Source organism: Mirounga leonina, unplaced genomic scaffold (assembly GCF_011800145.1).
Source record: "Mirounga leonina isolate KUSES-001 unplaced genomic scaffold, KU_Mleo_1.0 Mir_173, whole genome shotgun sequence".
Classification (NCBI taxonomy): domain Eukaryota; kingdom Metazoa; phylum Chordata; class Mammalia; order Carnivora; family Phocidae; genus Mirounga; species Mirounga leonina.
In genome coordinates, this window is record NW_023270447.1 from 18,809,472 (window position 1) to 18,827,572 (window position 18,101).

At 35.3% G+C, this 18,101-nt stretch overlaps 1 protein-coding gene and 1 pseudogene across 5 annotated transcripts in view; both read left to right on the forward strand.

The window, feature by feature from the left end:
* The window catches only part of ZNF644 (zinc finger protein 644), a 101,669-nt gene that overhangs the window by 37,051 nt on the left and 46,517 nt on the right, over nucleotides 1-18,101 (forward strand). For 2 of the 5 annotated variants that reach the window (XM_035018063.1, XM_035018071.1), the window contains exon 1: nucleotides 14,583-16,477. The exons of the other annotated variants lie outside the window; for them this stretch is intronic. The gene's annotated coding sequence lies outside the window, so the exon portion shown is untranslated. Of the gene's footprint in view, nucleotides 1-14,582; nucleotides 16,478-18,101 lie in introns of those variants that run through there. 5 annotated transcript variants of the gene reach the window in all.
* Nucleotides 5,845-5,927, forward strand: LOC118020512 (annotated as a pseudogene).

Genomic DNA, 18,101 nt, shown 5'->3' on the forward strand with positions numbered 1-18,101 from the left:
CGGGCTCCTTGCTCTGCGGGAGGCCTGCTTCTCCCTCCCACTCCCTCTGCTTGTGTTCCCTCTCTCGCTGTGTCTCTCTCTGTCAAATAAATAAAATAAAATCTTTAAAAAAAAAAAAAATGGAACAATGAACAGAATTCTCTCTCAGTCAGCTAGGGATTCAGAATATTGGCTGGAATGGGATGAGGACATGGGTACTTCAGTTGCTATTGGGCTGTAGGAAGGAGCCAACGAGGACAATACAGCATTATAGATATTTTGGAAGGCAATAAAATATTACCCAAGTCTTCTTTGAATCCAGTTTTTAAAAAATGGCTAGTAATGTTCTTAGTTGAGACCTTAAGGAAAACTGTTGATTTTGATTACTCTTTTCAAATGAAGGCATTAATCCATGTTATGGAAATTGGAGTGTTTGCTACTAATGGTATTCTTTTTGTGAGTTTGTAATAGTTATTTCTTTAAAAATTTTAAAGGATGTATTAGATTAATACAAGTAGAAAATTAGGAAGACTGGTTACATCTATAAAGAAAACTTTTTCTCATTTTCCTGAGGGTAAAAAAATAGTGGAGTAGAGAAGGAAATTGAATCATAGTCTGGAAGTGTGATAATATTTTTGATTTTTATAGCTTAGGAAGCTTGCTGTTTGATGAAAAGTATTTTTAAAAATTTTGTTTTTATCATTGTAGGCCTGTAATATATAAATAATATGCTTAAGGAACTTAAAATATTGTGAAGTATTTTATACTAGTTTTTTTTTTCCATATTTGAAATTAGGCTGGTTGGGTTGGCCATTGTAGTCACCTGGGGGATTTTTATGCCTTCTAGCAAGTCCAAAGCAAGGAGAGGTTCTTCCCCACTGGGATCAATTTGTTGCTTTTCCTCTTTGCAGCTTCTGCCATAAAGGTTGATTACAGAGTTGGACATTGACCCCATCTCATGCTGTTTCTTCTGATCCCTACAAGGATTTTCTTAGACATAGATTCTTATCAAATGTCAGAACGTCAGTTATTTGTTTTATTTCATCATGGATGTGAAGTATGTTTAGTTTTCTTGTTGATAAATTTGAGTATTCAGAGAAATATAACCTTGAGGTTGTTTGACTTACATGTATTTGAAAGATTTTAGGTTAGTTTCTCTTCTCAGAGGCTGATAGGTGTACCTTAGTTTCAGACTCGTCTTCATTCTGTGCTTCAGTATTTTATATGGTCAGCCACTGCTTTTTTCATTTTGCAGAGTTCCCGAATCCAAGGATTTGAAGTTCTTTATGAATACTTACCTTGTATTAGCTAATTTCCTTAATTTTCAAATTAAGTTCTCTGTACTTCACTCTTTAGTAGCAATGTAGATGTGTGCTGCCCTTTGTTGTAATGCAAAAAAGAAAAGACTTTTAAATTAATAAAAATATTTGTTCTTCATTATAGATGAGATTGCACAATGTACATTTGACCTTTTTCAGATATATTGCCAAGTAACATTTAGTATTTTTGAAATTTTATTTTTTTATGGGAGTCACATATACTTATTTACTAAGTATGAGCAAATAGTATGGACATGTTTAGAGTAAGTAAAACTGTCCTCTCTCACCCAGCACTGTACTCCCCATAAATTATCAGAAATAGCTGATATGTATTCTACATCTTTCGCTTTCCATTTGCCAGTATATCTTGGACATTTTTCCATATATGGATTACATTTAATATAATTGTTTCCTTGTTGATAGAGATACTTTGGTAAAATCTCAGGGTTTTTTGCTTCTATATGCAGTGCTGCAATAAATATTCTTCACTACATTATTGGAATTGTGTGAGAGTGTAGGATAATTTGTAGCAACGGATTGCTGGGTCAGTGTATATGTGCAGTTTAATTTCTGATATTGCAAAATTGCAGTGAGATTATATCACTTAATGTTTTTGTTAGCAGTGTTTGAGAATATCTCTTTCCCCACACCTGCTAAATATTAATTCCTGTCTTAATCCATGCCAATGTGATCGGTGAAAAGTGGTATTTATTGGTGCATTTTTTTTAATTAGAAGGATTTTAAATTTCCAAGTCTTTTGAGAAAGTAAAATTAATGCAATGCAAATCAGAACATCCAATTAATAAATTTAACAAGCCAAAGTAATTTTGTTAACAGAATTAACCCATTTATTATGGGCTAGCAATGTCTGATGGCAGACTTCACTGTGACGACAGGAGTGGTGTTGTAGTTGTAGGTCCAGGCACCACTGGCTACCGTTTTCATGTAGGAACCACAATGCCAGGTCCTCACAGCTTGTCTTTTCCTCTTGGTTTTGCCACAGAAGGAGAAAGTGTATTTGGCGCGCTGACTTGTTTCACTCTTCTTCACCATTTTCCTGAGGGAGGGATCATATGGGTTCTGTGTTTACCGATGATTCCGACCTTCTTGGTGCGTTTAACTATACTGTCGCAAACTTGGTCTGAGCCCAGAGAGCTCTCATTGTGTTTTAAATTTACATTTCCCTAATGACTAATAATGCTCAACATCTTTTCAAGTGATTATGTGCATTTTTACCTTCTTTTAGGTGAAACGTCTTTTCATGTCTTTTGCTCATTGTCTAGTTGGATTGTTTATTTTTTTACCGTTGTCTTGAGAGTTATGTATTGTAGCTACTGGTCCTTCGTTAGATAGGGTTTTTCTAAGTACTTTCTCCCATTCCAGTCTGCAACATGTGTTGTCATCTTCTTAACAGGGTCTTTAAAGTTCTAAATTTTCATGAGGTTCAGTTTATCATATATTTTGGGTTTTTTGGAGATAGTATTGTGATTTTTAATTTCAGATTCTATATGTTCATTGTTAGTATATAGAAATACAATTGATTTTTTCTAAGGTAGAATTCACCTAAAATATATTATTAATTTTAAAGTATAAAATTCAGTGACTTTTTAGATTTACAATGTTGTGCAATTATTACCTGTAACTAGTTCCATTATATTTCATGACACCCAAGGAAACCCTGTACCCATTAAGCAGTCAGTCCTCATTCCTTCCTCTCCCCCAGTCCCTGGAAACCACTAATGTGCTTTTTATCTCTATGACCTTGCCTGTCCTGGATATTTCATATAAAAGGGATTATATAGTATGTAACCTTTTTGTCCAGCTTCTTTCACTTAGCATAACATTGGCTTTTTAAAAAATATTTTATTTATTTATTAGAGAGCACACGAGCAAGCACGGGTGGGCTAAGGGGCAGAGGGAGAGGGAGAAGATTATTCCCTGCTGAGTGGAGAGCCTGATGTGGGGCTCGATCCCAGGACCCTGAGATCATGACCTGAGTGGACGTTTTAGATGCTTAACAAACTGAGCTACTTTCTCCTTCTGTGGGTGTCCCAATAATAATTTTTTTTATTTTTATTTTTTCAGTAAGCTCTACTCCAACATAGGGCTTGAACTCAAGACCCTGAGATCAAGAGCTGCACGCTCTATCTACTGAGCCAGCCAGATGAAGCATAACATTTTTGAGGTTCATCCATGTTGCAGGATGTGGGTTCTTTCTTTCGTTTTCTTTCTTTCTTTCTCTTTCTCTCTCTCTTTTTTTTAAGATTTGTTTGTTTTAGAGAGAGTACGTTCATGAGTGGTGGGGGGAGGGGCAGCGGAAGAGAATCTTCAAACAGACTCCCTGCTGAGCTGGGAGCCCTACCCGGGGCTCCATCTCAGGCCCCATGAGATCATGACCTGAGCCAAAACCAAGAGTCGGACACTTAACCAACTGAGCCACCCAAGCACCCTGGTACTTCATTTCTTTTTGTGCCTGAATAATATTTTATTGTATGGCTATGCTATAGATTCTCTACCTATTCATCTGCGGATGGACATTTGGGTTGCTTATACCTTTAGGCTATTTTGAATAGTGCTACTGTGTGCATCTTAATCATTTTTAAGTGTATGGTTCAGTAGTATTAAGTATATTCATACTGTTATGAAACAGATATCCAGACCTTTTTCATCTTGCAAATCTGAGACTCTATACCCATTAAACAACAAATTCCCTTTTTACCCCTCCTTCCAGCCTTAGGTGACCACATTCTACTTTCTATTTTCATGAATTTGACTACTTTAGATGACTCCTATAGATGGAATCAATCATACAGTATTTGTCTTTTTGTGACTGCCTTATTTCACTTAGTGTAATGTCCTTAAGGTTCATCCATTTGGTAGCATGTGACAGGATTTTTTTTCCTGTTTAAGTCTGTATAATATTTCATTGTGTTCATATACCACATTTCCTTTATTGATTCATCCATCAGTAGATGTTTGGGTTGCTTCCATCTCTTCACTATTGTGAACAGTGCTGTTATGAACGTGGGTGTGCAAATATTCTTCAAGACGCTAAATTTTTTTGAATATATACCTCAAAGTGTTATTGCTGGATCATATGATAGTTCTATTTCTAAGTTTTCCAGGAATATCCATACTGTTTTTGCACCACTTTACAATCCTACCAACAGTGCACACACCTTCACCAACATTTGTCATTTTCTGTTATTTTGAAAACACAACCATCCTGGTGGATGTGCAGTGATACCTCATGGTTTCGATTTACATTTCTCTAGTGATGTTGGGCATTTTTTCATGTTTGTTGGCCATTTGTAGATCATATTTAGAGAAACATCTATTCAAGTCCATATTTTAATTGGGTTGTTTGGGGGGTTTTTGTTTTGTAAGAATTTTTAATATATTCTAGACATTAATTCCTTATCAGATCTACAGTTTGGTGATATTTTCTCCCATTTCTCTGTAGGAGAAATCCTAGGAGTTTTATCGTTTCAGGTCTTATGTTTAGGTCTTTGATTCATTTTGAGTTAAGTTTTATTTATGGTGTAAAAGAAGGATCCAACTTCATCCTTTTGTATGTGTTTATCCTGTTTCCCCAGCACCATTTGTTGAAGAGACTATTCATTTTTCATTGAGTAGTCTTGGCATCCTTGGCAAGAGATCATTTGACCATTTTGTGAGTGTATTTCCAGGGTCTGTCTTCTGACCTTTGGTCTGTTTGTCTTTATGCCATTATCAGAGTGTTTTGATTACTGTAGCATTGTAAATTTACTTTTAAATTAAGAAATATGAGACATGCAACTTTGTTCTTTTTCAAAATTACTTTGCCTTGAGATCTCTTGATATTTGAATTTTAGGGTGAATTTATCTACTTCTGCAAAAAAAAAAAATGCCACTGGGAACTTGATAGTGATTATGTTGACTCTGTTAATTGCTTTGGATAATATGGACATCTTAATATTAAGTCTCCCAATACTTGAAGACTGGATATTTTTCCGTTTGTGTTTTCTTTAACTTTTTTCAGCATTGTATTGTGGTCTTCAGTGCGCAAGTCTTTCATCTCCTTGGTTAAATTTATTCCAAAGTTTTTTATTCTTTTTGATGCTTTTGTAAATGAGATTGTTAATTTTTTTTTTGAGGTTGTTTATTGTTAATGTATAGACACAACGGAATTTTGTGTGTTAATTTTATGTCCTACATTGGTTGGATTTGTTTATTATAACAGTTTTTTGGTGGTATTTTGGGGTTTTCTACATAAGGTCATGTTGTCTATGAAGAAAGATAATTTTATTTTTTCCTTTCCAATTTGAATGCTTTTATTTTTTTTCTTGCCTGACTGCTCTGGCTAGGTTTTCCAGTACTGTGTTTGATAGGAGTAGCAAGAGCAGACGACCTTGTCTTATTCTTGGTGTTAGAGGAAAAGCTTTCAGCATTTAACCACTGAGTATGAGTTTAGCTATGTGTTTTTTTGTAAATGGACTTCGTTATGTTGAGGTAGATTTCTTCTATTCCTAGTTTATTGAGAGTTTTATTTATCATGAAATGGTGAATCGCTTCTCGGCCTTTTGGCTAAGATCAAGTGTATCATGAAATGGTGTCACATTTTGTTAAATGTTTTTTTCTGCATCAATTGAGATGATTTATGTTGTGTTTGTTCATTCTGTTAATGTGTGGTATATTACACTGATTGATTTTCAAATGTTCAATCATTTTTGCATTCCAGTAATAAATCCCTCCTACTATGGTGTAATAATCCTTTCAATGTGCTGTTGAAATCAGTTTGCTTTTAGTTCAGAATTTTTTGGTATCAATATTCAGAACAAAGATACTGGTCTAGACTAGTTTTCTTGTGTCTTTGTCTAACTTTGGTACCAGGGTAATGCTGGCCTCATTTAATGAGCTTGGAAATGTTTCCTCCTCTTCAATTTTTTGGGAAGAGTTTCGAGAGAATTGGTGTTAATTCTCTAAATATTTGGTAGAACTCTCCAGCAAAGCCATTTAATCGTGGACTTTCCTTTTGGGGGGAATGGGGTTTGATTACTGTTGCAGTCTCCTTACTAGTTAAAGGTCTGTTCACAATTTTTTATTGCCTCATGATTCAGTCTTTGTAGGGTGCATGTTCCTAGGAGTTTATCCATTTCTTTTTGGTTATCCAATTTTTTGGTGTACAGTTTTCATAGTATTTTTTTATAATCCTCTTTATTTCTGTGACATTGTTTATACATCCCCTTTTATTTCTGATTTAATTGAATCTTCTTCCTTTTTTCTTAATCCCTAGCAGAGGACTTGTCAATTTTGTTGATCTTTTCATAAAGCCAACTCTTTGTTTCATTGTTGTGGTTGTTTTTTTCTATTGTTTTTGTGTTCTCTATGCCATTTATCTCTGCTCTAATCTTTATTATTTCCTTCTTCTAGCTTTGGGTTAATGTTTTCCTTTTCTAATTTCTAGAGTTGTAAAGTTAGGTTGTTGATTTAAGATCTTTTTTCTTTTTTAATCTAAGTATTTACAATTGTACAGTTCCCTGTTAGCATTGCTTTCATTGTATCCCTCAGGTTTTGGTATGTTGTGTTTTCATTTTCATTTGTCTCAAGGTATTTTCTAATTTCCCTTTTTTTCTTTGTTTTGACCCTTTGGCTGTTTAAGAATGTTGTTAAATTTTCACAGATTTGTGGATTTCCAGTTTTCTTTGTGCTGTTGATTTCTAGTTTCATTCCATTGTGGTCAGAAAAGGTATTTGTATCATTTCAGTCTTGAATTTTTATGGCTTGTTTTGTGGCCTAACATGTGGTCTATCCTAAAAAATGTTCCGTGTGTACTTTGAAAAGAAAGTATATTCTGCTGTTGTTGGGTAGATTATTCTTTATATGTTAGGTCCACTTGGTTTGTAGTGTTATTCAGATTCTCTATTTCCTTATTCAAAATTTGTGTGGTTGTTCTATCTATTACTGCTTTTTTGGGTGTGTTAATTGAGCTTTGTGTTGTGCATCATTTTGACTTCCTTATTTCCTTTTATGTCTATTTTTTAGTTATTGTGTTTACCTTGGCAATTACAGTTAACATTTTACAATTATAATAATCTAGTTTGAATTAATACCAGCTTTGTATCAATAGTGTAAAGACTTTTCTATACAGCTCCATCCCTCTTCTGTTTTGTGTTACTGTCCCAAGTTACTTTATACAGTAGTAGTGGCTTTTATGTTTACCCATGTAGTTGTCTTTATTGTTCTTTATTTCTTTTCATAGCTTTGAATTACCATTTGGTGTGTTCTTTCATTGTAGCCTGAAGGACTCCCTTTAACATTTCTTGTGGGGCAGTTCTACTAGTGGTTCACTCTCTTCAGCTTCTGCTTTTCTGAGACTGTCTTAATCCCCCCCTTTTTTTTGAAGGATAATTTTGCTGGGTATAGAAATTTTGGTTAAAAATTGTAGCCTCTATGGTATTTGATGAGAAATAAGCTTTTTATCTTCTTAGGGCCCGATGTATGTGACTAATTGCTTCTCTCCTGCTGCTTTTATTATTCATTCTTTGTGTTTGGGTTTTGACCATTTTAGATTAATGTGATAGTCTGGATCTATTTGGAGTTTTCCTACTTGGAGTTTGTTGAGTTTGTTGGCTGTTTAGTTTCATGTCTTTTATCAAATTTTGGATATTTATTGTCATTATTTTTTGAAATATTTTTTACCTCTTTCTCTCCTTTGTCTCTCATTATAAATAGGTTGTTACACTTGATGGTGTCCACAGATCTCTTAGGCTCTGTGCATTTTCCTTCGTTCTTTTTTCTTTCTACTTCTCAGATTGTAATTTCAGTTGACCTACTTTCATGTCCACTGATGATCTATTCTGCTTGCTCAAATCTTTTGAGATTCACTAGTGCATTTTTCATTTTAATTATTGTTCATCTTCAGAATTTGTTTCTGTTTTATAAATTTATAAATTTTATAAATTTTTGTTTGATTTCTTTTTTATCTCTTCATTGATGTTCTTTATATTGAGTCATTATTCTTGTGGTTTTCAAGTGGCTCTTCTAACACAGTCATACCTGCCACAGGTGAGTAGGAACATTTAATCTGCAGGTTGGAAATTACTTTAAATGTAAATGGTATAAATATATCAATCAAAGAAAATGACAGAGTGGATAAAAGACACACAACCATAACTATATGTAGCTTACAACAAATTTACATGGGCTGAAAAAGATATTAAAGACTATACCATACAAACATTAACCTAAAAAAGAAGCAAGAATGATTACATTAAATTCTGGTAAAGTAGACTTTAGAACAAAGAAAATTACCAGGGACCAAGAGGAGATTAAATAATGATAAAAGCATCAGTCTACCAGGAAGATGTAATGAACCTAAATGTGTAGGTACCAAACAATAGAGCCATAATCTACACTAAAAAAACACAAAAAACTGATAAAGCTGAAAAAGGAAAAGATGAATCCACAATTAAAATTGAAGACTTTAATACTCTCCTCTCAACAACTGATACAACCATTAGGCATAAAATCAGCAAGAATATAAAAATCTGAACACAGTAAACCAACAGGATGTAAATGACCTAAATAGGGGCACCTAGGTGGCTCAGATAGTTAAGCATCTGCCTTCAGCTCAGGTCATGATCCCAGGGTCTTGGGATCAAGCCCCGTGTTGGGCTCCCTGCTCAGTGCAGAGCCTGCTTCTCCCTCTCCCTCTGCCATTCCCTCCGCTTGTGCTCTTTGGCTCTATCTATCTCTCTGTCAAATAAGTAAATAAATCTTAAAAAAAAAAAAAAATGACCTATATAGAACATCCCACCTAGCAACATGGAATACATATCTTATTCAAGTGCCCATGAAATACTCATGAAAATAGATGACATCTTCAACAGTAGAACAAACCTGAACAAATTTAAAAGAATGGTTATTATACAGAGTATATTCTCTGACCATAATGGAATCAAATTAGAGATCAATAGCAGGAAAATCTGTCGACTGAAAACTAACACGCTTCTAAATAATCCATGGCTAAAAATTCTCAAAATAAAAAAAGAACTTAATGAAAATGAAAATATATCAAAATATGTGGAATACAGCTAAAGCAGTGCTGAGAAATTTACAGCATTAAATGTTACATTTGAAAAGAGAAAGTGTTCATATAATAGAAAATGAAAAGCAAAATAAACCCAAAGCAAGCAGAAAAAGAAAATAATAAATTTAAGAGTAGATATAAAGGAAATTAAAAAGAAAAAAAATCACTGAAACAAAAAGCTACTTATACGAAAAATCGATAAAATTGATGAACTAGAAGGACTGACAAAAAGAAAGTGGATAAAAATTACCAATTTAATAATGTAATGGGGTATCACTATAGACCCTTATAGACATTGTGAGGACAATAAGAGCTTACTATGAACAACTTACAGACAAAATTTAACAATTTGGATGAAGTGGCCCAGTATCTTGAAAAACACAACCAACCACAACTCACTCAATATGAAATTTATATTTAATAGCCCAGTAACTGTTAAAGGCATTGAATTTAGAATTGTGAAACTCCCCAAAAAAACAAATCTCTAGGCCAAGATGGAAAGTTTCATGGGAAACTTTTCCAGGATTGAAGTTTCACTGGAAAATTTCAAGCTGGAGAATTATTTTAAACAATTTTAAGAAGAATTAACACCAATTCTATCTAATCCTTTCCAGAAAATGGAAGAGGGAACATTTCCATTTCATTTTATGAAGCTAATACTACACTGATATCAAAACTAGATAGAGATAGTACAAAAACAAGAAAACTACAGACTAACGTCTCTGATGAACTTAGATGCAAAATATTCTCAATAAAATATTGGCAAATTGAACCAAACAATGTATAAAAACAATTATACACTATAAACAGGTGGGATTTATCCCGTATATGTGAAGTGGATTCAACATTTGAAAGTAAGAGTCCAATTTCATTCTTTTGCATGTTTATTTGGGTTTCTCAGCATCATTTGTTGGGAAGACTGTCTCTGTATTTTGAATGTTCTTGGCATCCTTGTCAAGAATCGTTTGACCTTATATATGAGAGTATATTTCTGGGCTATCTATTACAGTCCATTCATCAGTACGTTTGTCTTTATGCCACTACCACACTGTTTAATAGCTTTATGGTAAGTTTTAAAATCAGGAAATGTGAGATCTGTAACTTTGTTTTTCATTTTCAAGATTGTTTTGGCTATTTAGGGTCCTTTGAAATTCCATGTAAGTTTTAGAATGAAATTTCCTATGTCTGCAAAAATGCTACTGGGATATTCATAAGGATTGCATTAAATCTACTTTGAGTACTATTAACATTTTAATGTTATTAAGTCTCCTAATCCATGAACACTGGATGTCTTTTCATTTGTTTTTGTCATCTTTAATTTCTTTTGGCAATGTTTTCAGTATACAAGTCTTTAGCCTCTTTGGTTAAGTTTATTCCTAAATATTAACTTCAAAAATATTAATTAATTAATTAATTTTTAAATAGGCTCCCCCGCATGGAGCCCAATTCTGGGCTTGGACTCATGACCCTGAGATCGAGACCTGAGCTGAAATCAAGAGTTGGACACTTAACTGACTGTGCCACTGAGGAGCCCCAATATTATATTCTTTTTGATGCTTTTGTAAATGGTATCATTTTCTTAATGTTTTTTCAGGATGGCCATTGTCTATTTATGGAAATGCCATTGACCTTTGCATGTTGATTTTTTTCCCTCTATTGTTATTTTAAAATTTTTTCCTAGTTTTATTGAGATCTAATTCACATACATCACTATCTAAGTTTAAAGTGTACAGTGTAATAGTTTGACTTTCACATCCAATAGATCCTTGAATGATATGGGGGTTAGGGGTGTTGACCCCCTGCAGTAGAAAATCCATGTATAATTTTTGACTCCCCAGCAACTTTACTACTAATAGCCAACTGTTGATCAGAAGACTTACCAATAACATGAAGAGTTGATTAACACATACTTTGTTTGATGCGTGTTAGATACTGTTCTTAAAATAAAATAGCTAGAGAAAAAATGTTATTAGGAAATTCGTAAGGAAGAGAAAATACATTTACAGTACTGTACTGTGAAATAACTGCTTAAAACTGGACCCACACAGTTCAAACCTGTGTTGTTCAAGGATTGGCTGCATTGTGAAATGATTACTGCCATTAGTTTAGTTAGCATCCATCATCACGTAGATTAAAATAGAAAAAGCAAAAAAAGAAAAAATTTTTTTTCCTTGTGATGAGAACTCTTAGGATTTACACTCTTAACTTTCCTGTATATCCTATAGCAGTGTTAACTGTAGTCATCATGTTGTACAGTACATCTCTAGTACTTAATTGTCTTGTAACTGGAAGTTGTACTTTTTGGCCGCTTTTCTCCAGTTTCCCCCTCTCACTACCACCCCACCTCTGGTAACCATGAATCTGATCTCTTTGTGAATTTGTTGTTGTTGTTGCTGTTGTTTTCCTTTTAGATTCCACATGTAGTTGAGGTCATACATTATGTGTCTTTCTCTGACTTATTTCACTTAGCATAATGCCTTTAAGGTCCATTTAGGTTGTTGTAAGTGTCAAGGTTTCCTCATTTTTTATGGGTAAAGAATATTCTATTGTATATATTTACCACAATTTCTTTATTCATCCATTGATGGACACTTAGGTAGTTTCCATATTTTAGCTGTTCGTAAATAATCTGCTTTGAACATAGGATGGCAGATATCTTTTCAAGTTAGTGGTTTTGCTTTCTTTGGATAAATACCCAGAAGTGGAATTGCTGGATCATAGGGTAGTTCTATTTTTTGAGGAACCTCCATACTGTTTTTCATAGTGGCTAAACCAGGTCATTCCCACCAGCAGTGCACAAGGGTTCCTTTTCTCTGTGTCTTTATCAGCATTTGATCATGGCCATTCTAACAGGCATAAGGTGATATACCTCATTGTGGTTTTGATTTGCATTTCCCTAATCACTAGTGATATTGAGTATCTTTTCATGTACCTGTTGGCCATTTATATGTTTTCTTTGAAAAAATGTCTATTCAGATTCAATGCCCATTTTTAATTGGGTTATTTGATTTTTAGCTATGGAGTTGTGTGGGTTCTTTATATATTTGAGGTATTAACTCCTTATTAGATATATGGTCTGGAAATATTTTTCCCCATTCTGTAGGCTGTCTTTTCACTTTGTTATTTCTTTTGCCTTGCAGAAATTTTTTAGTTTGTTGTAGTCCCACTTGTTTTTTATTTTGTTGCTTGTTCTTAAAATGTCTTATCCAAAAAGTCATTGCCAGGGCGCCTGGGTGGCTCAGTTGTTAAGCGTCTGCCTTTGGCTCAGGTCAGGATCCCAGGGTCCTGGGATTGAGCCCCGAGTCGGGCTCTCTGCTCAGCGGGGAGCCTGCTTCTCCCTCTCCCTCTGCCTGCCTGTCTCTCTCTGTGTCAAATAAATAAAATCTTTAAAAAAAAAAACAAACAAAAAAACACCCCAAAAAAACAAAAAGTCATTGCCAATACCTATGTTAATAGCATGTTTTACTTCTAGGGGTTTCATGGTTTCAGGTCTTACAGTTAAGTCTTTAATCCATTTTGAGTTAATTTTTGTAAGTGATGTAAGATAGGGTGTGTGTTGATTTTTGTATGCTGTAATTTTGCTGAATTCATTTATTTCTGACAGTGTTGTTTTTGTGGAATCTTCAGAATTTTCTACCTATAAGATCATGTCATCCACAAAGATAACTATTTCTTCCTTTCCAAATTGAATGCCTTTTATTTCTGTGTCTTGCCTAGTTGCTCTGTGGAGGAATTCCAGTACTACAGTAAAAATGGGCATCCTTGTCTTGTATCTGATCTTTGAGGGAAGGTTTCTGTCTTTTGCCCTTGAGTGCAATGTAAATTGTGGGCTTTCCATATATTGCCTTTATTATGTTGAGGTGGTTTACTTCTATTCCTAGTTTGTTGAGTGTTTTTATCATGAAACAATGTTGATGTCAATTTTTTTCTGCATCAACTGAGCTGGTCAAGTTGTTTTCGTCCTTTCATCCTTTATTTTATTAATGTATGTTACATTGATTGATTGTCTTATGTTGAACTATCCTTGCATTCCAGTAATAACTCCCACCATGGTCATAGTGTATATACTTTTTAATGTGCTGTTGAATTCTTTTTGCTGTATTTTGTTAATGGTTTTATTTCCTTTTCTACTTAGATAATTGAAGGCTCACCGATACCTTTCATAATGAAGCCATACTGTAGTATATAGTATTCTTTACTCTGTTTTTACTACTAAGGAAAATATGTTCACTGGAGTGTGATAATGTATTTTTCAGTAATTATTCATATACACCAATATTTGGTTGCACATACATCACATTAATCACAACATGTAATAGCCATATGGATCCTGCACTATGGTTTTCAATAATGGCTGCACATTTAGCTCCCTAGGAGTTTCTCTTACTGGTGTGGGTGTGTGTATGTGTGTGTGTATTCTTTTAATAATGAACCCTTTTAACTCTTTAAATATATTTAAAATTAACAATGCCAGAGCCACATTCCTAAATTCTTCAGAGGGGAGCTGAGCATCAGTATTTTTTAAAAGGTCTCCAATTGTAGACATGGTTGAGAAACCTGTTTTAGATGATTCTGACTACATATTAGAGTTGTCTGGGGGTACTTAAAAAAAACTGTGGAAACTGAAAAACTATAGCAAATTTGAATCAGAAACCCTAGGGAAGAAGTTCTGGCAATCTGTGTTTTTTTGAAAAGACTTAATTTTGCATAGTTACGGTTTTGACCACTAGTTCACAGTTTCCTCAGCCACAGAAAAGAACAGTTAGCAAATTATTTAATTAAGATTATTTGCAAGGACCTTGAATATGAAGTTTTTTATATTATGGGCTCAAAGGAGATCCACATGTTTATTATTTCAGGTATATAATAGCTAAGTTGTTCTCTTCTGACCATTAAGGAAATTGATGTCTATAGCTATTCCAATAGAGATCCATCTCATTGCTGCATAGAGTGCAGTAATACAAGTAGGCAGGACCAAATTTTTTCTTAGACAAATATGCTCATATGCCCAAACACATACTGTCTTTTAAGTCCCAACATTTAGCATAAAGCATGCTGGAGGTGACCTTAGTTTGGTGTATTCATAGGGCAATAATTACTAGTCATTCACATATATTACAATAGACTAGAACCTTCCTATCAGTATGAGATGAGTGTATTAGTCTACTAGGGCTGCCATAAGAAAATACCATGGACTGGGTTGGCTTGAACAACAGAAGTTTATTTTCTTATGGTTCTGAAAGCTGGAAGTCCAAGGCAGGTTTGGTTTCTCCTAAGGCCTCTCTCCTTGGCTCTAGATGGCCGTTTTCTTGCTTTGTCCTTACATGGCCTTTTCTCTGTGTACATGCATCCTCGGTGTCTCTTTGTATGTCATAATCCCACCTGTTAAGGACACCAGTCAGATTGGGTTGGGGCTTACCCTAATGGCCTCATTTTATTTACCTGTTTAAAGGCCTTGTCTCTAAATAGAGCCACAATCTTAGTATTGGCGGTTAGGGCTTCATTATATGTTGGGGGGGGGGCGGGGTGGGAGCACAATTCAGTCTGTAACACTGAGTTCAGAATGTTCTATATAACTGAATGAATTGAGTTGCATGAAATTATGTGGAATTGTTTTTTGTAAGAAACATTTAACCATACCCTTAGAGTGCAATAACAAGATGTAATACATCAAGTGCAATATGTAACTTTTGAATTACGGTGGTAAGTACTTTTGCCATCTGAAGGTATTTTAAAGTATTTAGAAAAAAATGTCATAGATCTGGGAGGGTATTATAGTCTTACTTTATATCATTTATGGTATGAATTTATTTTAAAAATTCATTATGACCCATTTTATTTTTTATGATATTGTCATAAAGAAACAGTAAAAGTTTGTTCTATTGCTATTTAAAGCAACCTGAAAGCTAATGATACAATGACAAATGTTGTAAAGATTTATGTTACTCTTATATTCCAATTAGTAGAAATATTAAATAAGTTTTCTCTTTTGTGCACACACATGGCTGGGGAGAGGCAGTTACCCAGAAACAGGCAACGTGTCTGGATAAAACAATTAAAGTTAATAAAAAAGAAAGTTTGCTTTGTTGATTCCCATAATTGACTGATTGCAGGCTTTATTATTCACTTATAGTGAGCCTGCTTTGTCCGTGTCCCTTCATTTAGGTATCCAAGCACCTTCTAGTTGCTCAAAACACAGTGTATACAACAAAAACGTTCCTATTCTGTTGGAACTTGGGTTCATTGGGAGAAATACGTTAATCAAAAGTGATATAAATTAAATATTTTAAAGACATTAGAGCTCTGAAAGGAGCAGTTCTTCAAAAGCCTATGACAAAGGAACTTGACATGGGGTGTTTGAGGAAGGCTTCCCAGAGTAAGTGACATTTAGAACTGTGATCTGAAGGAAGCTTAGGAGTTAAGGTTAACTAAATTAATGTGATGGAGGGCTGGGGAGAGGAGAGCTGAGGATTCCAGATCAGAGGAACTACATGTGCAGAGGCCCTGTGATGAGAAGGGACACACTGGGGAATTTGAGAGAGGGCCAGAGTGGTTGAATCCCTGAGAACTGTGAGACCAGATGGAAAGGTAGGCAGGACCCAGCAAAGCCTTTCCAGCTGTGCTAAAGATCTGGGACTATGTCCTGTGAGAGAGAAAAATGTTGCGTTCCATAGAGGAGTGGTGAGCTTGAAAAGGTCACTCTGCCTCTAGATGTGAAGAACTGATTAGAAAGGAACCAATAGATCAAGTTAGAAAGCAGATGCATGAATTTTTAAAAATTCATTCTGCTTGTGACACTATACACATATGGTAGTCATAGTAGGTACTCTTTTAGATGTCAGGGGTACATCAGTGAACAAAACATTAGTCTTTGCCCTCAAGCTTACTTTGTAGTGGGGGAGAGAAAATAGATAAATCATAGCCTGCTTTGTCCGTCGGTTATCAATAAGTACTGTGAAGAAAAATAAAACCAAATAGGGGAATAAAGAGTGACTAAGGGTGCTGTTTTATTTAGGATGGTCTAAGAACTAACATCATTGGAACTGAAGGAACTGATCTCTGCATATACTTGGAGGAAGAACTCCAAGCAGAGAACATTAAATGCAAAGTACGTGGGGCCTGGTCAAGGAACAGCAAAGAGGCCAGCATGGCTGGGTTATAGTGATAAATGTTAGGAGATGAAGTCTAGGACTGAGTGCATTATAATTGGGTTGGCCATGAACTATATGGCACTTACTACTTTGATATTTTATATATATAACTTTATACTAAAATTTAGTCATTTATTTTGCTGATAATATAGTTCATGAAAGTAAAATAGTATCTTAGGTTCTAGACCAATTCCAGTGTATGGAGGGATAGTTTCCGCAGACCACCAAGCAGTTCTCCACATACCAACTTCTTGTCCTACAATTCAGCTAAGTTCTGATACTGTTTCACAGGTTAATGTTACAGTCCTTCAAGACTCCTCCTATGCTTGACTTCAGATGCTAATTGTAAGCTCAGGTTGTCATCTGTGCTTCTGACCAATTGGCTACCAATTAGAGGTTCCCATAGCCCTGTCCTTAGACTTACGATGCCAGTTGTAAGTCCAGGTTGTTACCTTGATACCTGTACTTCAGACCCACTGGCCATAAATCAGAGGTTCCCATGACTCCCTCCTTGGGTTTGATTAATTTGCTAGAGCAACTCACAGAACTCAGGAAACCAGTATACTTTCTAGATTTCCAGTTTATTATAAAAGGATATAACTCAGGAACAGACAGACAGAAGAGAGTCATAGGGCAAGACATGTGGGAAGAAGTGTGGAGCTTCCATTGTCTTCTCTAGGCGCACCACTCTCTGAGCATATCCCTATGTTTACCAATCCGGAAACTCTCCAAACCCCATCCTTTTGGGGTTTTATGGCAGCTTCATTATATTTGCAGGATTGATTAAATCATTAGCCGGTGTCAGTTGACCCAGCCTCTAGCCCATCTCCCCTCCAGAGGTCAGATGGGTGGGACACATAGTTAGCATGGCACCCTCTGGCTAGCAGTCCCCAACTTTAGGGGATTTCCAAAAGTCACCTCACTAATATAACAAAAGACATCTTTATAACTCTACTCTTAGGAAATTCCTAAGGGTTTATGGGTGCTGTGCCAGAAACAGGGAGGAAGCCCAAATATATTTCTTATAAATCACAATATCACAAGTATTCATCATTTAATAATTTTTTAAAATATTTATTTATTTTAGAGAGAGAGAAAAAGAAAGAAGCCGTGAGGGGTGGTAGGGGCAGAGGGAGAGGGAGAGAGAGTCTCAAGCGGACTCCATGCTGAGCTTGGAGCCTGATGTGGGGCTTGAGCCCACGACCCTGAGATCACCACCTAAGCTGAAACCCAAGAGTTGGATGTTCAACTGACTGTGCAACCCAGGTGCCCCTTATTTAATAATTTCCAAGAGCTGTTTTGTCTTTTTATTTTTTAAAAGACTTTATTTATTTGAGAGAGTGAGAGGGAGAGAGCACAAGTGGGGGGAGGGATAGAGGGAAAGGCAGACACCCCACAGGGCAGGGAACCCGATGCGGGGTTCAATCCCAGGACCTTGAGATCATGACCTGAGCTAAAGGTGGATGCCCAATGACTGAGCCACTCAGGCACTCCATATTTTTTTTTTTTAAGATTTTATTTATTTATTTGATAGAGAGGGAGAGCGCACACACAAGCAGGGGGAGTGGCAGGCAGAGGGAG